We start from the raw sequence: 25,755 nt of genomic DNA on the forward strand, positions 1-25,755 counted from the left end.
ATACACACAATTATTTTTTTGACTTTTTGTATGTAAGATTTTATGTAATTAAATATTAAAAAGAAGAGATTACCTGGATTTTAGCTGCGGTTCTCTGGCTTATACCATTTGTCATCTCGCAACATACGCAGCTTGAAAGGAATCAAAGATGGCTACTTAACCATTAATAACAGAGACTATATGAGCGGGAAAATTAATAAGCACACGAAAAATCAATTTTTATTTTTTCATTAATATATATATATTATTGAGTTTTGAGATTTAACATAAATATATATATAAAATATATAACTGCGATTTTAATTGATTTTAATATATTTGTCTTTTTATGCTTTACAAAAAGATATCAAAAATGACGAAGAGATATTTTTTGTTTCTTTCTTTATTAAAGTCAAAAGATATCTTATAAAACATTGTTTCGCTTTGTCAGGAAGATTAATTTAAAAAAGTTCAGTGTTACGTGCTCTCCAGGAATTCATTTCGATTAAATTATGTGAATTCATAACGAATGTGAATTTTGAATACTTTTTAAACTAATTTCGACTAAATTATGTGAATTCATAACGAATTTGAATTTTAAATTCTTTTTAAACTCATTTTGACTAAATTATGTGAATTCATAACGAATTTGAATATTGAATTCTTTTTGAACTCATTTCGAACAGATTACGTGAATTCTTAAAGAATTAGGAAAAGTGTATCCTTTTCGAATTCAAAAAGATCACTTGTGCTATCTGGGAAACCTTAAACTATGAGAAAATAAGGCTAGTTGCTGAAAAAAAATGTTTGCTTACAAGGACAACAAGATTTTTCGAAGTTGTCAAGATACCCGGTTTTGCCCTACCGATAGGGTAAAACCGGGTACTCATTTAAAAGCGTGTAAATCACCGTGTAATTACAAAATCTTGACTTATTTAAATCATAATACAATACAAAAACGCACATAGAGAATTTTCTTTTGGAATTTACCCTGAAAATCATAGTAATCGTGCGGGACGTATATGGTATGGTATGGAAAGAATTTTAAAAGAATTTCTCTCATTAATATTTATCACAATAAAAAATAATAATATTTATCACAATAAAATATAAAATATGTTTGATTAATTTTACTAAAAGTATAGTAGAATTTACTAAAAGTATGGTAAAATTAATCAAATATATTTTTAAAATTTATTTCACACCATATTGTCCCACGATTACCATGATTTTCATAGTAAATTCTAAGAAATAATTCTCTGTGTGTATTCTATAAACAAAAATTACAAAAAGAAACAAATTTCTTGCTCTGCATAACTGCAAAACTCGTGAACTTACCCTTGGCATGTAATGCACTGTATCTAGCCTTTGATGTTGAGTACAAATTATTGCAAAAGATACGGGCAACATCTTTTTTTTCTTCTAAAGATAAAATATCTTCTTGCTATTTTCATTATTTAATCTTTTAATCTCATATTTTTTGTACCCGATTTTGCGCCACACGTAGATAGCCGGTTTTGCCCCAACACGAAGAAAATAATAAACACGGCGGCTGTATATTCCAAAGTAAAAGAAATAATGTAAACTAATGCGATCTACACTATAATAGATGTTTTGTATAGAAAAAGTCCACGACGACTTGATTGTTGCTCCGATATCGATCTTTTTTGTTTCGAAATCTTTAAACTTCTCTCAAAAAAGAAGTATTGTGTATACGTGAACACCGTTCATTTCAGAAAAATAATGGCGTCAATTTATAATTAATAACACGAATTGGCCACAAATGACAATACTTATCACGAAGAAATAGAGGTACCCGGTTTGACCCAACTTTCCATTATACTAAAAGTACGCAATATTTGTGAAAATACAAAATATAAGTAAATCCTATAAAAATAATATATTTGTGCAATATAAAGATACATAAAGATATATAAGATATACATATATAAAAATATATAAAATATATATATACATATATTGCACAAATACACTGTTTTTGTAAGAATTACTTATACTTTGTATTTTCACAAATATCGCTATTTCTGATGCCGTTACCTCACCAGGTACTTTTTAGTCTCTATGATACATTTTCACATTCTCACGGCTGCTTCGACCAGCCTGACTCTCGCAGGCTAATACTAGAATCTTCAAACTTTTTTTCCCTCGGTCCGGATTCTTCCCTTTTGCGCCTTCAAAAAGAGCATGAGTTTTAAAAATGTGCAGATATTTTTAGACTCTGGTCAGGTTCCTGAGGGTTAATGCAATCATTGTGAAATTCTTTCCTTTCTGTGATACTATTATTGTACAATATTTGGGACATTTTCCTATCGGGGAAAATTATAATCCATAAAAAAACCCACTTTTTTAAATAAAGGTAAAGAAAGGACGCCAACAAGATGTCAGTTAAAAAATTCTATAAAATAATTATGATATCAGAAAGTTGCGCCAAATAAATAAAAATTTATGTTTTATAAAAAATTTATTTGTCTTATTATTTTAAATATTTAAAAAATAGCTACTCAGTTAAATATAAATGTGTATTAATTTTGCAGATTATTATCTGATCTGAAAATAAAAATCACAGAATCATCTCTATATTTTTAAGACTGATATTATCATCTGTATAGTCAAAACAATTTAAACCTGGCATTGAAAAGATTAAAATAACGAACAAGCTGGATAAGATGAAAAGGCAGTTTTTTCAAAACCTCAAATACATCTATTACAGCTACAACGACACTGAGCACACCTTCGGCATCGAATTCGTGGTAGGGCGCAAGGTGAAACATCTCATCATCGGCTTTGAACCAGTCGATAAGAGACTGTGCAAAATCAGGGTTAGAGAGAGAGGGGGGGGGGTAGGTTTTTCTACAATATAAAATTATTAGAGTTCTGAGTGCCCCCCGAAAAGTTCTAGAATTCTCTAAATTTATTTTAAAAATATATTTAAAGCTTATCAAATAAAGTTTGAAATATAAAATTATAAGAGAAAATTGCATAGCATAATTACATCGTTTAATATGGAATATTTTTAAAAACAGAAATTTTACTTATTACTTATATCAAAGATTTAAGTATGAAATTGAATGGATAAAAGAAAATATAAAATAAAAATGAAAATATATGAATAAAAATTAATATAAAATATAAAATTAAAAAAAAAATGCTAGCGGCAACGGCAGCTGTGAGGTGGTCGGGCGATGGAGGTGGTTACAGTGACTGCAGCGATGACTGATGAGGTAGTAGAGTGGAGGCTGCGTCTTATACTGAAAATAGAAACAGTGAATTTTACTTTTGTTTTTTTCAAATTTTTTAATTTATTATAAATATAAAACGGATACTTACAATGATTACAAAGTGGACACATGTTCCGCGTGAATATCAGATGCAGCGGAGCGTGACAATCGCTGCACCACTCTTCTATAATCACTTCATAAGAAGTGGTACAATGCACGCATATGGCACAAATGTTTACAAATAGTTCCACATTTCGTACTACACAAGCAGTGCATAATTTAATATAATCTTCAGATATATATGAATATATAGCGCACACCCTCATTACAACATTTATGTTGCTGATTACAGGCAACCCCAATAATTGTTCAATTATATCCAAGTCCCCGCCGTGCTCGCTACTATAATCGGAGTCTGTTGATTCACTCACTATGTCATTTTCTTCTCTATCACTATCTTCTGCAATATCTATAATATCTACATCAACATCACTATCTTCCACATCTATAATTTCTATGTCATTATCACTATCCTCAATCATAATAATATTTTCATCCATTTCTTTTACTCTGATCTGTGCTATACGAATGCTAAAAACTTTTTGACGCGGAGACAGACTCTCTCCATAAGTTTCAACCCCCATTCCTCTCAAAATTATCGCAATTCTTCCTTAAAAATATTAAGGAAGATGTTTCGCTCTCGTTTACGACCGATTTTCTGCGAGGGTACAAAACTGCCGAACGTTGGCGCCGATACGTTGCATTCTTCCTTAAAAAATATTAAGAAAAAATGTTTCGCTCTCGTTTTTATGGGAGATTTTCCGCGAGGATACAAAGCTGCCGAACGTCAACGCTTTTACATTTGCACCCCTATAAATAACGTTTGACATGTTCGTCGCAGCGTCGGCCCTAAAATCTTCATTCCTTTCCTAATGATAAAATGTCCATAAAATGAAAAACATAGTTTTAATGGACTCTAGAACGCTCCGTTGACAAGTTCGAGCAGCCGGACATCGGCGCTTCCATAATAAAATTATATTAACGAGGGTACAAAATTGTCAATCATCGGCGCTTGTTCTATACCTTTTTGGGGAAAATGTCTAAGAACCCTCATAAAAAAGTCGTAAAGATACCATCTACAAATATTGCACTCAGAAAACTCCCCCTCCTTTGTCGAAACATCCCCCTCCACCCGCGTGACGTCAGCCCCCGCGCCACCGAGATACCCCCGCCCCGCGTGACGTCATACCCCTCGCAACGGAGAACCCCCCGCGCCCCGCACCCCCCTCAGAGGACCTGAGTTAGAACCGGCATACTATATCTACTAGTATAAAGATAAGAAATAAATGTTTATTTGAAAGAAATAAATAATTATGTTTTGAGAAATAAACGATTATTCTTTAAAAGGTCCGAGAATTATTCTCTTCGAATACAGAGATATGGTTACGAAAGTTCTAGGGCTTACTTACTACTTATAGCGTGCGTAGAATGTTTGCAAGATCGGCCTGCTTCAGGATCAATGGGCCTCTAGGTCTGGCTGGTATATCCGATTGATATTATGCCGGAATTTCACTGAGTTTCTCACTGAGAATTCACACTGAGAATTCTTTCGCGCACTAAGTGTTGCGGTGAAAACCCAAGGAAAATTGTAGTTGTTCGACGAAGAACGATAAGTGTCGCTCCGCAGAGAAGTTCGAGTTTATATCCAGGTTTTTGCCCTCCGTTCCGCTTTTGACAAAATCCTGCGAATAGAAATTCATAATCGCGTTTTTAATATTTTTACTTTCCCTTTCTATGGGGAGCGTTGCAAGGATCGACGAATCAAAAGTTTAGTGCAGGCGTCTGCGAATCGGAGCTCGCTTTCCAAAAACGGGGATGTCTCGAGATTTCGATATCGGCGGCGGTGTTTGTTGTTAGTTTTTCCTATATCGCGATATTTGGCGTTCGTTAGTGCCGCTTTTATCGGCGGGTTCTCGCTTTATTGCGCTCACGTGCGGCTTAGAGCTTGTTTGTTGAGAGGCGATGCGTGTGGCATCTTTTTAATGTTTATATTTCTCGCCGCTTCCTCGCGAGAATACCCGCAGGTGTGCTATCTTATTTCGCACACTTTCGTTTTCATTATTTGTTTTCCCCTAACCTTACCAGGGAAGGATTTGCTTTCGGCGCGTTCTCGCCGTCGTAGTGTTTTCCCGATTTGTGATTTTAACTTATTATTCGCGAGGATGTCGGCAAGAATCCGCTTTCGGCATCTTTCCGCCTGGTCTTTTTTATTTACCGATTTTGTAATATTTATCGGTCGCTCACGATATCTGCAGCTGTCCGTTTTGCTGGGCACGTTTTCGTTTTATTATATACGTGCCGCTTAGATTACTATTATCTCTTTTCTTCCTTTTTTATTTACCTAACAACAAACTTCGCCTTGGTCGTGGGAAAGAAAAGAATCGTGGAGTCCGCCGGACGTAACATCAGGAAAGAGATTTTTGAAAACAATTTTTTCGAATAAAACGCATAGTTCGATTCTGGGCGACACAATTCTAGAATCAAAAATATCATACGAAATGTTGGTAACATTCTTACTCATTTCTAAATAAATGACTTCTATTTTATTTCTTTAAATAAATCTATTTTATTTCTTTAAATAGTTTTATTTACAATTTTTATACGTGTATCTAAATCTATATATTAATTTAGAATTCATGCCAAATGACTTTATTAAAATTAACCTACATATATAAAAAGAGTCAAAATTAGGTAACTTGAGGTTTGCCTGGCCTTTATTAAAGATTCATTATTGAAAAATTATTCAGTGACATATTTTAAGATGTATCAAGTTTCGAATCCTCATTTCGCTTAAAAATATATCTCATTTTTTTATTGTTCTTGCTATTACAATTTGATAAATTTTTCAATGTTACAAGATTTTAATTTGATACATATCTTTACATGTGATTTTATACAATGTGGCGTACAAATTTTGAATCTTTTACGATTATTATTTCCATCACTTAATGCAAAAATGCATCAAAATTATTTACTTTAAAGGAACCATCGATGTGTCTTTGGAAGTATTTATGCAAATTAATATCACCTAATAGTAAATAATGTTTGCAGAATCTATTTAAAAAAAGCATATGTTTTAAGCGCTCTTCAATGACACCACTTGACATAAAGTAAACCATCAAAAGTCCCTCATACGTATATGTTGTACGGATTGAAGACAAAATTTTTCTTTGGCTTGATCTTAATATATTTACGCAGACATTTGATCGCGAACTTGAATATCGCCTCCGACATTATTTTCTTTGGCAGATAAAAAATTATAAAATAAAAATATTGGGTAAAATTGACAAAAGAGACATATTCAGAAAAGAAAGTCAGAATAAATTACAACTAAAATGAATAAATTAATTACAACAATTAACAATAATTGTACTTTCAGTCACCACACTTAGCTCGGTGATAGTTCGAGACTTTGTGATGAACATCGTGGATACAGACCCGCTCTCCGCAAGCTTCAGCCCTATCCCCCTCAAAATTATCGCAAAGGAATGTCATAATAATAAAATCGAGCGCTATCTGTTTATAAAAATTCGAGCAGCCGAACGTTGGCGCCGATACGTCGCAATTCTTCCTTAAAAATATTAAGGAAGATGTTTCACTCTCGTTTACGACCGATTTTCCGCAAGGGACAAAGCTGCTGAATGTCAACGCTTTGCATTTGCACCTATATAAATAATGTTTCGACATGTTCGTCGCAACATCGGCCCTAAAATCTCCATTCCTTTTCCATAATATCCTAATGATAAAATGTCCATAAAATGAGAAACATAGTTTTATGGATTCTAGAACGCTCCGGTTATAAATTCGAGCAGCCGAACGTTGGCGCCGATACGTTGCAATTCTTCCTTAAAAATATTAATTTTCCACCACACATGTGTATTTCTCTCAGCCAACGTTTACGACGTTCAGAATGTTTAAATTTTATAATGCCTAAAACACGCCGTGCAGGAAGAAAGAATCAACTACGGCGTATAACAGCACGACTACATCGCACTGAATCAACACGTGGTCTCTCTAATTTCATTGGAATCGACTATCATAACGACGCGGAATACGATAGATTGTTCGGCGACTCCGTGCCTTTTAGCATTAATAATAATAATAATAATCACGCGGACGTTAAATTACGGGAGTGGCCTACGCAATTGCACGCGATCGAAATCAAGAATTCCAAGGTGCCATTGAACGACATCCCGGACAACGATCCACGCCGTACAAGGTATCTGCAGAAAGGTCTGGCATCCTGTACACTTTCTACAACGCGGGTACCCCGGATCATCGCCATCCAGTCATTGTCCATTCCTTGGAAATTAAATAAGGTAGGTGCTCAAGATATTTCTTTACAACACGAGCCTCCCTTCTGCCCGGGAACCCGCGAAATACAAGAATCTATTTCGGAAACTACGTCTACGCATTTTTGAATCACTTAACAATAATAACTAATAAATTCTCTTGCAATTTTAGAAATATTAGCTTACCACGTGGTTTCCAGAATATTCTCTGCGCGTCTTAAATTTTCTCATCTCCCAAAAAGAGAAATCGTGCGAAACCTTTTTTTTTATCAAGGGTCAGTTTATGGGTCATAAAACTGCAGTAGGTATCCTACAGTCAACCCTTTGGAAAATTCTAAATCTTTCCAGAATATCTAGAAACTTCGTGAACGTGTTAGAACATTCAAATCGACCTCATGGCAATTATTTATTTTAACTAACATTAGTTTAAACAATTAACTCCTATGTGTCCAATAATACCGTCACACTTGGACATCCCCACCACTTTGCTCCTCCCCGAGGATGATTCCGAGGAAGAAACTATTGAAGAAACCCTAAATAACCTCCCGTATTGCCAACGAATAATCGGTTTTATTAATAGGGAAACAAGTGCCGCTCTCTGTACGGATTGCCGTATGCGTTTACCTATTGGCGTGCAATCTGAGTGGTTAACTTGCGCTAAGCATCTCCTCGTTATCGGCGACGTACCGACCGGAGTTGTTTGCTCAGTCTGCAATTTTTACCGACTGTCGAAAACACGTGACATCGACCACCCCCCAGATAACAAAATACTTCCACAGTACTGATACGGTGAGCGTACGTCGTACTCTGTGTATCAGTACCGTACCTATCACGTACGTGCGTACCGTAGGCGTACGTTACCAGTACAACGTATTAGTACGCGGTACGGCTACCGTAACGCCACTGTGCTCTTGATGTAGGGTTATGATCATACGTTGTACTCTCATCGTACCAGTACAATACTAGAACGTAAATGCATTTTCGTATCGGCTTCTCTCCCCCTTTTTTCCATATCCCGTCGCTTTTTTTTAAATTTTATAATATTACAGAAATTATTCTTTTAATTTTAATTAAATTATAAAAAATTGATTTATTATTATTATTTTAACACACATAATATATACATATATAATAATACATACGTTACATATATATAATAATATAATACACATAATATATAATATAATATAATACAATTTATAATATATAGTATAATTTATAATATAATATACATATTAATATATAATATTTATATAATTATAATTAATGATATATATATATATATATATATATATATATATTAATAATACACTATTTTAATAAAACTTAATTAGAAATTTCATATATCAATAAACACAAAGCAATAGTATTAACATAATGCAGCAATGTTTATAATTTTTCACACTCAACAATAATATATGTAATTGCAAAGTTACATAATAATGTCATATAATAATTACATTATTGAATGGGAAATTATATATAACATTGATATTATGTTATTGTTTGTAATAAATATATTAGTTAATATATATATATATATATATATATATATATATATATGTATATATTATAATAATATATATAATAAATCAATAATATATGTAATAAATATATACATATTATAATATAAATATATGGACGCAGTTATGCAATATGGAACCAACCACCCAATTTTTTCAATTTCGAGATTTTTATTGCAAATTGTGCCTGATACATTCAGACACAATTTGCAATAAAAAGCTCAAAATCGAAAAAAATTGGTGATTGGTTCCATATTGCATAACTGCGTCCATATATACATATATATATTATATGTATATAATTATAAAAAAAATTATGAAAGGGAAAGGGCCCCATCCCCGCCCTTTCCTGTGAGGCACAACCAAATAATTTGCCCCTCCATACTTTATATTTACCTGAAACAGAAAAAAATGAATTAGAGCTGTGAGAACGGCCCCACCCCGCCGTTCTCTGTGAAGCACATCCAAATTTAATAATGCTACTGCTTCTCCAAAGTATAAAAAAACACAATTACAAACTTACCAAGAGTCTGATGGACTGCCAAAAAGCTGAAATTTGTCAGTTTCGCCGCATTCATCTGAAATAATTTGATTTATTATAAGAATTAGTAATTTTTTATTTGTTATTGTTATTAAGAATAAAATAACAAAAATTATTTTTTTTATATTATACAAGAGGTATCTCATTTTAAATAATGCATTGCTATTTTTCGAAAACCACCCTTCTATCAAAAATGTTTCATTCAAAAGTTGTATAAAAAAGTTTATATAAAAGTTGTTTTATATTTTTTTATTTACCGTTATCCTCCATCATATTTTCCGAGTCCTGCAATAGATTCACCTGTAGATCTTCGTTCATCTGCAGAATCTGGTCATCATTTGTGGTCATCAGGTCGTTCTGAATTCCATCGGCGTACTCAGCTATATTTATGTCCTCGACGTCGTTGTTTTCCGCTCCATCCATGTCTTGGGTAATTTCCATGTCGGATTCCTCCGTGTGTTGGCTCTCCTCTTCGTTGGCGTCATCTGCTTTTTCCTGGATATCTTCAAATCTTGCATCAGTGTCCTCTTCCGATGAGTCGTCTATTCGCTGGCGGCGATTTGGTGGGAATTCCTCATCATTTTCTTCATGATTCGTTTGTCTTCGTTTTTTCTTATTATAACGCCATTTTCTGGTCTTAAGGCTTTTCAAAGCCTTTTCCATGGCTTCATAAAACTCAGAATTATTGGGATTGGGAAAATGCTTGTTGGCGTTTATGGCATCTGGAAAAATTCATAAGAAACATCTTTAGTTATCGTTATGTATTCAATGTAGAATATAAAGTTAAGGTATTTTTTACGAACCTTGACATGCTTGAGCGAAGCGACTGTCTCGCAATTTGCATCCCCCTGGTCCGGTTCTTCCATTTAATGTAAGGTGTGGCGATACTTCTTCATCTTCAGGAAATACGCTGCGAAAATATTCTGCAGCGCAATCAACAAGATTTGCTCGTCCAAGGTAAACGAAGTATCCCACCTGTAACAAAATTTTTGTAGTAAACTGATTATAAATAGGTGGATCAGTAACTCTGTTCACTTGAAATATCTCCGTTATTTTTAAAGATATGAAAATATTGTAATTAAGAAAATTGTAAGGTATCGAGAAAGCCATATGCTAATAATCTTTTTTTTGAGTGGAGGCGCTTCAATGATTTCAAAGTTATCATAACTTTTTTTAAACAGAATCACCACATAATTTTTGTATATAAATCAATTCCACATAATATAATACAGCGCAAAAAATTGTTAGAATAATCTAATAATGGTTTATGAGATATTCATTTTGACAAATTTTGATGATCTTGAAAGAGAAGCCTTCATTTGCGCACAGTACAATTGCACACGTTGCAATTGCACACCGTGCTATTAGACACATAAAGTTGCGCACAGTTCTTTTGCCCACAGTTCTTTTGCGCACCGTTCGTTTGCACACTGTGCAATTGGACACGAAAATGCGCGACACATGCTCTATTCACACACACACACACACACACACACACACACACACACACGCACGGGGGGTGCAAGGGGGGCCTTCGGCCCCCCCTCCTGTACCCACCCCGGTAGGGGTTCCTACCAGCACGGTGCGCAAAAGAACAGTGGGTAAAAGAATTGTGCGCAAAAGAACTGTGGGCAAAAGAATTGTGCGCAACTTTATGTGTCTAATAGCACGGCGTGCAATTGCAATGTGTGCAATTGTACTGTGCGCAAGTGAGCCTCTCCCTCTTGAAATCATTGCGAAGCACCTCCACGCACTAAAAATTATTATTAACACATTATGGCTATCTCAATACTTTACATTCTTAATATTACAATATTTTATCTTTAAAAATAGCGGAGATATTCTAGGTGAACAGAAATATTAATTCTTCCTAGCATATTTAGAAAAAATTCTTACCAAATCATTATAAATTTCTTGGTTAACTTCTTCAAAGGCCAAGAAATCATCTACAGTTCTAAAGGAAATTCCCTGTGGCTTGACTGTTTTTTTTACTGTAGATTCTCGTATTATTCTTGAGATCGCTCTCGTATTTTCACTGTGAAAAAAAATGAAATTATGGAATTAAAAAATTTATACCAAGAATTGCTTGTTATTCCTTAGTAAAATTGTAATACTTACTCAGTTTTATTTTCAATGGAGATTTGTCGCTCTTCCATACGATGTAGTTGCGCCATGATGATTCTGAAATAAAATTGATGCCTTTATTCAAGTGCACATAGACGATTATCTTTGTGAAACTTACTTTAGAGACTTTATTATATCACGGGATGTTTCCTTGTTTTTCCACTCTTCTTCATGTCCGGCTGGTAGGCGTTGTCCTAATGATGGTGATGGTCCTGGTAATGTTTGTGTTTTATATTGTGATGGTGGTTTTGATGATGGATGAATGTTTTGTGTGAATGATTTTCTGGTTGGTGAAGGAGAGTGTGATGATGTTTGTTTGCGTTGTGATGGTAGTTTTGATGGTGGATTAATGTTTTGTGTAAATAATTTTGTGGTTGGTGAAGGAGAGTGTGATGATGTTTGTTTGCATTGTGATGGTAGTTTTGATGGTGGATTAATGTTTTGTGTAAATGATTTCGTGGCTGGTGAAGGAGAGTGTGATGATGTTTGTTTGCGTTGTGATGGTGTTGATGAAGGGGGTGTATATTCATATGATTGTGAGAATGATGATGGAGCATGCAGAGATGATGATGCTGAATGTTGTTGTGTTGTCTGTCTTTGTGTAGTCATGTTTATGTTTTTTTGTTGTAATTTCGAATAGGATGTTCGATATTTTGCAATGTCCGCATTCAGCAATTGCAACGTTTTGCAAGTCTTGTCCGGTTCTTTTTCTCTTCCTCGTCCTCGTTGACTCATCTGAACAAAAATTTGAACCTATCGAATGAACCTACCTAATGAAGATCAGAAGATTTTAATCTCTGGTATGTAAGATGATTGCAACTACCCAAACGTCAACTATAGGATCTGTATGCCCTTCAGTGTGCCAGTAAGGCATGCGAAAACATTTACCCTGCACGTCATCAAGATCTATTATATTGATTTTATTAGATAATAGAGAACAACGGAAGACACCTACTGATGACGATGGCAAACCAACATCGAAAAAATCTTCGACTCTGCGAAACTCTTTAACCGTCAACTGATAATGTTCATGCGAGAGAATGATGCTCTGAACAAGACAAATCTTTGAATTATTTAATATTATCGTATTATCTTGATTTTTTACCGATATGCGAAATTTTCCTGTGTCTAAAATCTGAAACTGACGACTATCTGACGGGGCATCAAAAACTATTGGACTAATCCAGGGTCTACTAAAACGCATCACTTTCTCAGTCACATTTACAATGTTTTGTGTAACTTGCAACTTTTCAAGCCGCCTATTTACGATTTGCTGTAAATGTTGATTAGGCTTGCGGCAAACTTTGCGGAAATACATCATATTGTTTTCATAAGGAAACATGGACAATTCATTTAATGAGCCAAAGCGTCTCACGTCATCTACAAGATGTAAAAGACAATGAGTAATATAAGAAAGAAATTCTGGACCATATATATCTTCTGCTCTATTTACGAAAATGTTTAATGCTGTATATGCAAAATCAAGACGATCTTCTGATAAGGAAGAACTGATCAGAATTCGAATGGCGAAATGTAATAGAAGAAAATGTTTGTATGCAGCAGAATTTACGAGTCCATAATAAACAACTGGGGCAGTATATAGAAGAAGTTGGCGATTTTCCGTAGCCTTAAACCCTCCATATTTTTATTAATTGGGGTTTTCGCGAAAACTCCTTAGGGCAATAATTCTTAATTTGCTGTAGACGTGTTGTTATAATTTCAAATGATCTCGCTGAAAGTTTTAAATTTCGATTATATTTTCCATCAACAAAAGCACTATTTATTTTTGGGACGACACCAAGACAAACCGTGTGCATATAGTCGAAGACCGTTTGAGTTACCAACCCCATCCCCAAAGTAAGTAGAGCAGAGTCAGAATCAGTATGATGTTCTCCATCAATGTGTTGTCTGTACTCTTCGTCTGTACGAAGCCTATGCCGAATACCACGATAAGCTACTACTCCACGACGAAGCCAATTTCCTCGAATCCAACATTTCGAACACGGAAATAGGCTGCCATGGCCTTTATGACCTAATACAAAAGCCCGCGCAGGAGAATCAGCTATGAAACACCTCAACTCGATCGGTTTTAATTGATTATGAAAAACAATTCCTCCATGATTTAATACATCCCGAACTTCACCCACAAAATATTGAAATAACTCCTGTGCATTAGTTGGTTTTGATGAACCTCGCCAGACGCCTACGATTTCGGGTTTACTTCGAGAAATATTAGCAATCCTAATTTGTATCGGCCATATTTGAATTTTGTTCTGACCATCTAAGGTTGCACCATCTGTGCTAAAGTCTATCATTAAAGTGTCAAGTGGAATCAGTTCTGGAGAGGTTTGTTGAAGAATAGAAAGAATTCCAGTCTCAAATCCTAAATGGAGATATTCACCTCCTGCAATGTTAAGTGTGGGATGTGTAGTCCGTGGGGTCTTTAAAAGCGTTCTACTATCCTTTGGCAATGTGGATAAACAAGGATGTGTTCGAACAACCTCTAAAACAGCATTTACTTGAATATGAGACATATCACTGCGTACGAAGACTTCAGCAAGGCGTTCTTGAAAATTATCAATAGTATTTTGAGGCTCAATATCCACATCATTATCTGAAATGGATTCAGTAACGTCTGAAGAACTTAATACTTCATCGACCTCATTGAAAGCAAATTGCGCATCATCAGCATTAGATGCATCAGAAGATACGAAAATTTCATTTTCCTCAGTTTGATTGCATTCCGCAAGAATTTGACCTTCCTCGATAAAGTCTATATCGGCACTAGCACTATTAGCAATATCTAAATTTTGCTGTAAACATTCGTATTCATTACGTGCAGCTCTTTCTAATTTTTCCAAACGACGACGATGGACTGCAGATAGTGTATGATAAGGCTTGCGACTGCGCCTGTTCGCCAAACGCCACATATTGATGAAATAGAATATAAATAAAAAAAATTAACAAAACGAAAAAAATAACGATTCGAGGAAGAAGAAATGAAGTCTGAAGTGGAAAAGCCTGAACGAAAAAACGAAAAACAAGTTTTTCTAGTCAACTTTCTAATGGAAACTCAATAATATGTAATCGAAATCCTGAAAGAAATAAGAATTAAATTATGTATTAACACAATATCCGCTCTCGCAAGTGATTAAAGAAAATAATTATTAAAATTCTTTCGGAAAATAAATATATATTCAATAATTTATATTCAATAAATAAGAATAAGATAAATAAAATACCTGCAACAAATTATACAAACCTTGTCCTGTAAAATCACCTCCGTCACCTGTATATAATTACTTCAGTAATCTGATCTGTGGAATAAAAATAAAATAACGTAAAGTATAAAATGATTGAAAATATATATGCGTATACAATTAAAAATCAAGATTTTCATCATATAAAAGTTTTATGATTTCTAAAAGAACAACTGTGATAAGCACAGTTGTGAGATTTCAATATTATTATTTTTGTTTTAAATAAAACCACCCTAATTTTTATTATATAAATCAATTTCTCGCAATATTTAGCATAAAAAGTTATAAGGATAGAATGGCCAAAAAGTGGATAGTTTATGAGATATTTTTTTATTTTAATTTGACATAATTTCATATAAAGTATAAAGTATCTCGTTAAATATTTATTTTTTGATGATCTTTTACCTCAATATTTTTATGCACAAAATAATGAGAAGAATTAATTCGTGTAAAGAAAACACATATATATGCATATACATATATCACAATTTCTGTATCATATTTTATCAGTGTTCTAAAAATTAAATATAATCAAAAATAAAAAAAGAAATAGAAAAATACGTCCGTACGGGTTCACGTTATCAATTATAGCGCAGAGAAAAACAAAATGACCGCGCTAGGAGACGGACGCGCGGCGCGTCATTTACGCAGGCGCGAGCGCCTGTAATTGGCGCGTAAAACTCTTAAGGCTCATTCAGACAGGACGCGTCAAGCGTCAAGCAGCGAGCTGCAACCATTCAACAACCAATAAGCGAGGTAATATTAGCAATGGCGTAAACAATATTGCCTCGCTTATTGGTTGCTGCTCGCTGCTTGACGCTTGACGCGTCCTGTCTGAATGAGCCTTTATTGTTAGCGCGAGTCTTCTGGCTATCACGCTACCTTTAAATGGAAATAAATTTATGATACGCACATAAATTTATGATTAACATACGCACATAAATAAATTTATATGTATATACCAGTGCTGAGATTTATTTGCAACTTTTGGCCAGATTTTTTAACGTACGCCTACTGATCCCCTCTTATTCCTCGCGCTTTAGCAACGCGTCGCCGGACGCTCGTAACCAAGAAGCGCGATACGTTGTTTCAAGAATGAGCATATCAAAAATGTAAGTGCAATATTTTAATAGCAAAAATTCTCATTAAAAAATTTTTTAATCAATATTTTATTTTGTATTAATAGTAGAATAATAATTATTTTTATTATTAATACAAAATAAAATATTGAATAAAAAACGAATGAGAATTTTTGCTATTATTATATATTGCGCTATTACATTTTTAAGATGCTATTTCATGCTGACGCTCGACGCTCATTTTTAGCGTCAAAAGACGTCACGTGACCAAAAATAAAGATACCAATTCGTCAATTTTGGTCACGTGACGTCTTTTGCCGCTAAAAATGAGCGTCGAGCGTCAGCATGAAAAGGCACCTTTAATATGCACGTTACTGAGACTACGTATCGCGCTTCTTGGTTACGAGCGTCCGGCGACGCGTTGCTAAGGCGCGAGGAGTAAGAGGGGATCAGTAGGCGTACGTTAAAAAATGTGGCCGAAAGTTGCAAATAAATCCTAGCACTGGATATACATACACGAGATATCAATGAGATCAATTCGGATGCGGTTGGCATGTTGCTATCTCACTTCAGCGAGCACCCGCACGCAGCGGTGCTTCACGCGCGATACGAGAAATCGCCCGAACATCCAGGCCCTAATTATTACATTCAAAAAAATTAAAGTAAATCTACCTCTAAAATACATATATGTATTATGTACGTACGTACATACATATATACATAATAGGCTGATGGCAGAGAACTAGACGTATAAACGGTTACGTTTGTCAGTCATAGACGTAAAAAGTAAGGCAGAGAAAAATGTTTACGTAATACGTGTGTGCGGAAAATGCATCGTGCACTGCACTTGTACATAATACATACATATATATTAGAGATTTGTACGTTTCAAATCATAAATGAATAAGAAATTGAGAATAAAAAGTCGATATTGAATCCATATCATTATAAGATCAAAAAATATACTATAATTATTACATGAAAAATTACTTACCTCAGATATACTAGAAGAATGAAAATACTCCTGAAAGCTCCTGATAAAAGCTCCTCGTAATAACGGGAAAAGTTATGGAAATAAGAAAAGTACGTCCGTATGCCTCCACGTTATCACAGAGAAGAACAATATCGCGCAGAGAAAAACAAAATAACCGCGCTAATAGGCGGCTGCGCGGCGCATTATATTACACAGGTGCGAGTGCCTGTGATTGGCGCGTGAGGCTTCAGCGCGAGCGCCTGTGATTGACGCGTGAGGCTCAGCGCAAGCGTCTGTGATTGGCGTGTGAAGCTGTCAGCGCATGCTCTCAGGCTGTCGCGCTAATTTCAAATTGCAATAAATCAGATTTATAATTCTAAACAAATCTAAACTCCCATTATTTAGAAATAAATATTATATCATTGTTAAATTAATTTAATTAAAATTAGAAGCATAATGTTAATAAAAAGGTATATAATTATATTATTTAATTATAAATTATAAATTATTATGTATTTTATATTAATTTGATTCATTTTAATGTATATTTTATATTAAATTTTGTTCATTTTAGGTTATTTCAATACATGTTCAGTACGCCGTACTGGTATGATACAGATTTTGTGTAATATATACTGAATAGTACGCAGTACAGGTACGATAATGGTACGCTGTATCATATTATCATGTATCCTTTTTGTATTGATACCGTACAGTTACGCCGTACGCCACCATATTGTGAGAGTACAGTAACAATACAGTAGCAGTATCTCGTATGGGAATGGCACGCTTGGCTACCTGGGCCTTGTTATCATTGCCAACGAGCTTACCTTCTGTACCGCCGTGATGAAGAACCCTACCGTATCGACTCGGATGGTAATACAGTAATCACTATTTTCCACTCCGTCAACGATTCACTCGAACGATTCCGCGGATACATGGACTGATTCGTCGGTTATCGAACCTATACGAAACGCTCCCTTTCTCCCAAAACGCAACCATAAAGGAAATACCTGTCGTCGTGGGTATCCCCGGAGTAATTCCGAAATACGACGTAGTCCGCCCCGCAGTTCGAGTTCGTAGGTCGCGATTTAAATTTCGTAAAATTTACGCCGCAACTGCACTCCCGGACGTAACACAAAACAGCTTTTACAGAATTAAAATTTCTCATAAAATGACATTATTAGCTATAACATCAATTTTAAAAATTCTGTATAATTACACCTGTATAGATACGAACAAAATGGAAAGCAATACAAACGTCTGCAGGCAATTACAAAACAGCACCCGTATGCAGAATTGAAATATCCCAAAAATGACATTATTAGTGGCACTGTCCGCACTTAGCACCCTTCGCAAAACCTTGCAAAAAAGCGGTACAAAAATGACATTATTAGCTCTAATATCAATTTTGAACATTCGGTATATTTACACCTGTAAGGGTATAAAGAAAACAGAAAGCAATACAAACGTCAGCAGACGGTAACAAAACAGCGTTTACAGAATTAAAATTTCTTCATTATTAGCTGTAACATCAATTAACAAAATTCGATATATTTACACCTGTATAGATACGAACAAAATGGAAAGCGGTACAAACGTCTGCAGGCAATTACAAAATAGCACCCGTATGCAGAATTGAAATATCTCAAAAATGACTGTATAGATACGAACAAAATGGAAAGCGGTACAAGCGTCTGCAGTCAATTACAAAACAACACCCGTATACAAAATTGAAACATCCCAAAAATGACATTATTAGCTCTAATATCAATTTTGAACATTCGATATATTTGTACCTGTACAGGTACCTTTACAGGTACAAACGAAACAGAAAGCAATACAAACGTCTGCAGACGGTAACAAAACAGCGTTTACAGAATTAAAATTTCTCATAAAATGACATTATTAGCTATAACATCAATTTTAAAAATTCTGTATAATTACACCTGTATAGATACGAACAAAATGGAAAGCGGTACAAACGTCTGCAGGCAATTACAAAATAGCACCCGTATACAAAATTGAAATATCCCAAAAATGACATATTAGCTCTAATATCAATTTTGAACATTCGGTATATTTACACCTGTAAGGGTATAAACAAAACAGAAAACAATACAAACGTCTGCAGACGGTAACAAAACAGCGTTTACAGAATTAAAATTTCTCATAAAATGACATAATTAACTGTAACATCAATTTTAAAAATTCTGTATAATTACACCTGTATAGATACGAACAAAATGGAAAGCGGTACAAACGTCTGCAGGCAATTACAAAATAGCACCCGTATGCAGAATTGAAATATCCCAAAAATGACATTATTAGCTCTAATATCAATTTTGAACATTCGGTATATTTACACTTGTAAGGGTACAAACAAAACGGAAAGCAATACAAACGTCTGCAGACGGTAACAAAACAGCGTTTACAGAATTAAAATTTCTCATAAAATGACATAATTAGCTGTAACATCAATTTTTAAAATTCTGTATAATTACATCTGTATAGATACGAACAAAATGGAAAGCGGTACAAACGTCTGCAGGCAATTACAAAATAGCACCCGTATGCAGAATAGAAATATCTCAAAAATGACATTATCAGTGGCACTGTCCGCTCTTAGCACTCTTCGCAAAATCTAGCGAAGGGTGAGCCCCCGCACGTCAGGGTGGCGGACAACGAGGGGGGGCTTCTGCGACCTAGATTTGATATATTTTTATTTGTAGGGATACAAACATAACAAAAAGCGGTACAAACGTCTGCAGACGATTACAAAACAACATTCGTTACAGAATAAAAATATCTTAAAAATGACACTATTAGCTGTAACATCAATTTTTAAAACTCGGTGTATTTATACCTGTAGGGGTACAAACAAAACGGAAAGCAATACAAACGTCTGCAGACGGTAAAAAAAAAACAGCGTTTACAGAATTAAAATTTCTCAAAAAATGACATTATTAGCTGTAACATCAACTTAAAAAATTCTGTATAATTACACCTGTATAGTTACGAACAAAATGGAAAGCGGTACAAACGTCTGCAGGCAATTACAAAACAGCACCCGTATACAAAATTGAAATATCCCAAAAATGACATTTTTAGCTCTAATATCAATTTTGAACATTCGGTATATTTACACCTGTAAGGGTATAAAGAAAACAGAAAGCAATACAAACGTCAGCAGACGGTAACAAAACAGCGTTTACAGAATTAAAATTTCTCATAAAATGACATTATTAGCTATAACATCAATTTTAAAAATTCTGTATAATTACACCTGTATAGATACGAACAAAATGGAAAGCGGTACAAACGTCTGCAGGCAATTACAAAACAGCACCCATATGCAGAATTGAAATATCCCAAAAATGACATTATTAGTGGCACTGTCCGCACTTAGCACCCTTCGCAAAACCTTGCAAAAAAGCGGTACAAACGTTTGCAGGCAATTAAAAAATAGCACCCGTATGCAGAATTGAAATATCCCAAAAATGACATTATTAGCTCTAATATCAATTTTGAACATTCGGTATATTTACACTTGTAAGGGTACAAACAAAACGGAAAGCAATACAAACGTCTGCAGACGGTAACAAAACAGCGTTTACAGAATTAAAATTTCTCATAAAATGACATTATTAGCTGTAACATCAATTTTTAAAACTCGGTGTATTTACACCTGTAGGGGTACAAACGAAACGGAAAGCGGTACAAACGTCTGCAGGCAATTACAAAACGGCACCCGTATACAAAATTGAAATATCCCAAAAATGACATTATTAGCTCTAATATCAATTTTGAACATTCGGAATATTTACACCTGTAAGGGTATAAAGAAAACAGAAAGCAATACAAACGTCAGCAGACGGTAACAAAACAGCGTTTTCAGAATTAAAATTTCTTCATTATTAGCTGTAACATCAATTAACAAAATTCGATATATTTACACCTGTATAGATACGAACAAAATGGAAAGCGGTACAAACATCTGCAGGCAATTACAAAATAGCACCCGTATGCAAAATTGAAATATCTCAAAAATGACTGTATAGATACGAACAAAATAGAAAGCGGTACAAGCGTCTGCAGTCAATTACAAAACAGCACCCGTATACAAAATTGAAACATCCCAAAAATGACATTATTAGCTCTAATATCAATTTTGAACCTTCGATATATTTGTACCTGTAAAGGTACAACATTTACAGGACAAACAAAACAGAAAGCAATACAAACGTCTGCATACGGTAACAAAACAGCACTTGTTTACAGAATTAAAATTTCTCAAAAAATGACATTATTAGCTGTAACATCAACTTAAAAAATTCTGTATAATTACACCTGTATAGTTACGAACAAAATGGAAAGCGGTACAAACGTCTGCAGGCAATTACAAAACAGCACCCGTATACAAAATTGAAATATCCCAAAAATGACATTTTTAGCTCTAATATCAATTTTGAACATTCGGTATATTTACACCTGTAAGGGTATAAAAAAAACAGAAAGCAATACAAACGTCAGCAGACGGTAACAAAACAGCGTTTACAGAATTAAAATTTCTCATAAAATGACATTATTAGCTATAACATCAATTTTAAAAATTCTGTATAATTACACCTGTATAGATACGAACAAAATGGAAAGCGGTACAAACGTCTGCAGGCAATTACAAAACAGCACCCGTATGCAGAATTGAAATATCCCAAAAATGACATTATTAGTGGCACTGTCCGCACTTAGCACCCTTCGCAAAACCTTGCAAAAAAGTGGTACAAACGTCTGCAGGCAATTACAAAACAGCACCCGTATACAAAATTGAAATATCCCAAAAATGACATTATTAGCTCTAATATCAATTTTGAACATTCGGTATATTTACACCTGTAAGGGTATAAAGAAAACAGAAAGCAATACAAACGTCAGCAGACGGTAACAAAACAGCGTTTACAGAATTAAAATTTCTCATAAAATGACATTATTAGCTATAACATCAATTTTAAAAATTCTGTATAATTACACCTGTATAGATACGAACAAAATGGAAAGCGGTACAAACGTCTGCAGGCAATTACAAAACAGCACCCGTATGCAGAATTGAAATATCCCAAAAATGACATTATTAGTGGCACTGTCCGCACTTAGCACCCTTCGCAAAACCTTGCAAAAAAGTGGTACAAACGTCTGCAGGCAATTACAAAGCAGCACCCGTATACAAAATTGAAATATCCCAAAAATGACATTATTAGCTCTAATATCAATTTTGAACATTTGGTATATTTACACCTGTAAGGGTATAAAGAAAACAGAAAGCAATACAAACGTCAGCAGACGGTAACAAAACAGCGTTTACAGAATTAAAATTTCTCATAAAATGACATTATTAGCTATAACATCAATTTTAAAAATTCTGTATAATTACACCTGTATAGATACGAACAAAATGGAAAGCGGTACAAACGTCTGCAGGCAATTACAAAATAGCACCCGTATGCAGAATTGAAATATCCCAAAAATGACATTATTAGCTCTAATATCAATTTTGAACATTCGGTATATTTACACTTGTATGGGTACAAACAAAACGGAAAGCAATACAAACGTCTGCAGACGGTAACAAAACAGCGTTTACAGAATTAAAATTTCTCATAAAATGACATTATTAGCTATAACATCAATTTTAAAAATTCTGTATATTTACACCTATAAAGATACAAACAAAACGGATAGCGGTACAAACGTCTGCAGGCAATTAAAACAGCACCCGTATACAAAATTGAAATATCCCAAAAATGACATATTAGCTCTAATATCAATTTTGAACATTCGGTATATTTACACCTGTAAGGGTATAAACAAAACAGAAAGCAATACAAACGTCTGCAGACGGTAACAAAACAGCGTTTACAGAATTAAAATTTCTCATAAAATGACACTATTAGCTGTAACATCAATTTTTAAAACTCGGTGTATTTATACCTGTAGGGGTACAAACAAAACGGAAAGCAATACAAACGTCTGCAGACGGTAAAAAAAAAACAGCGTTTACAGAATTAAAATTTCTCAAAAAATGACATTATTAGCTGTAACATCAACTTAAAAAATTCTGTATAATTACACCTGTATAGTTACGAACAAAATGGAAAGCGGTACAAACGTCTGCAGGCAATTACAAAACAGCACCCGTATACAAAATTGAAATATCCCAAAAATGACATTTTTAGCTCTAATATCAATTTTGAACATTCGGTATATTTACACCTGTAAGGGTATAAAGAAAACAGAAAGCAATACAAACGTCAGCAGACGGTAACAAAACAGCGTTTACAGAATTAAAATTTCTCATAAAATGACATTATTAGCTATAACATCAATTTTAAAAATTCTGTATAATTACACCTGTATAGATACGAACAAAATGGAAAGCGGTACAAACGTCTGCAGGCAATTACAAAACAGCACCCATATGCAGAATTGAAATATCCCAAAAATGACATTATTAGTGGCACTGTCCGCACTTAGCACCCTTCGCAAAACCTTGCAAAAAAGCGGTACAAACGTTTGCAGGCAATTAAAAAATAGCACCCGTATGCAGAATTGAAATATCCCAAAAATGACATTATTAGCTCTAATATCAATTTTGAACATTCGGTATATTTACACTTGTAAGGGTACAAACAAAACGGAAAGCAATACAAACGTCTGCAGACGGTAACAAAACAGCGTTTACAGAATTAAAATTTCTCATAAAATGACATTATTAGCTGTAACATCAATTTTTAAAACTCGGTGTATTTACACCTGTAGGGGTACAAACGAAACGGAAAGCGGTACAAACGTCTGCAGGCAATTACAAAACGGCACCCGTATACAAAATTGAAATATCCCAAAAATGACATTATTAGCTCTAATATCAATTTTGAACATTCGGAATATTTACACCTGTAAGGGTATAAAGAAAACAGAAAGCAATACAAACGTCAGCAGACGGTAACAAAACAGCGTTTTCAGAATTAAAATTTCTTCATTATTAGCTGTAACATCAATTAACAAAATTCGATATATTTACACCTGTATAGATACGAACAAAATGGAAAGCGGTACAAACATCTGCAGGCAATTACAAAATAGCACCCGTATGCAAAATTGAAATATCTCAAAAATGACTGTATAGATACGAACAAAATAGAAAGCGGTACAAGCGTCTGCAGTCAATTACAAAACAGCACCCGTATACAAAATTGAAACATCCCAAAAATGACATTATTAGCTCTAATATCAATTTTGAACCTTCGATATATTTGTACCTGTAAAGGTACAACATTTACAGGACAAACAAAACAGAAAGCAATACAAACGTCTGCATACGGTAACAAAACAGCACTTGTTTACAGAATTAAAATTTCTCAAAAAATGACATTATTAGCTGTAACATCAACTTAAAAAATTCTGTATAATTACACCTGTATAGTTACGAACAAAATGGAAAGCGGTACAAACGTCTGCAGGCAATTACAAAACAGCACCCGTATACAAAATTGAAATATCCCAAAAATGACATTTTTAGCTCTAATATCAATTTTGAACATTCGGTATATTTACACCTGTAAGGGTATAAAAAAAACAGAAAGCAATACAAACGTCAGCAGACGGTAACAAAACAGCGTTTACAGAATTAAAATTTCTCATAAAATGACATTATTAGCTATAACATCAATTTTAAAAATTCTGTATAATTACACCTGTATAGATACGAACAAAATGGAAAGCGGTACAAACGTCTGCAGGCAATTACAAAACAGCACCCGTATGCAGAATTGAAATATCCCAAAAATGACATTATTAGTGGCACTGTCCGCACTTAGCACCCTTCGCAAAACCTTGCAAAAAAGTGGTACAAACGTCTGCAGGCAATTACAAAACAGCACCCGTATACAAAATTGAAATATCCCAAAAATGACATTATTAGCTCTAATATCAATTTTGAACATTCGGTATATTTACACCTGTAAGGGTATAAAGAAAACAGAAAGCAATACAAACGTCAGCAGACGGTAACAAAACAGCGTTTACAGAATTAAAATTTCTCATAAAATGACATTATTAGCTATAACATCAATTTTAAAAATTCTGTATAATTACACCTGTATAGATACGAACAAAATGGAAAGCGGTACAAACGTCTGCAGGCAATTACAAAACAGCACCCGTATGCAGAATTGAAATATCCCAAAAATGACATTATTAGTGGCACTGTCCGCACTTAGCACCCTTCGCAAAACCTTGCAAAAAAGTGGTACAAACGTCTGCAGGCAATTACAAAGCAGCACCCGTATACAAAATTGAAATATCCCAAAAATGACATTATTAGCTCTAATATCAATTTTGAACATTTGGTATATTTACACCTGTAAGGGTATAAAGAAAACAGAAAGCAATACAAACGTCAGCAGACGGTAACAAAACAGCGTTTACAGAATTAAAATTTCTCATAAAATGACATTATTAGCTATAACATCAATTTTAAAAATTCTGTATAATTACACCTGTATAGATACGAACAAAATGGAAAGCGGTACAAACGTCTGCAGGCAATTACAAAATAGCACCCGTATGCAGAATTGAAATATCCCAAAAATGACATTATTAGCTCTAATATCAATTTTGAACATTCGG

General features: G+C 34.2%; 1 pseudogene; it reads right to left on the bottom strand.

Annotated features, from left to right (window-relative positions):
* Positions 1–12,548: 12,548 nt before the first annotated feature.
* On the bottom strand, positions 12,549–14,688 carry LOC145946968 (uncharacterized; annotated as a pseudogene).
* Between the last annotated feature and the right edge of the window lie 11,067 nt (positions 14,689–25,755).

The sequence above is a fragment of the Prenolepis imparis genome, unplaced genomic scaffold (assembly GCF_030444845.1).
Source record: "Prenolepis imparis isolate NDT839.2.m4 unplaced genomic scaffold, iyPreImpa1.0 SCAF_33, whole genome shotgun sequence".
NCBI classification, from domain to species: domain Eukaryota; kingdom Metazoa; phylum Arthropoda; class Insecta; order Hymenoptera; family Formicidae; genus Prenolepis; species Prenolepis imparis.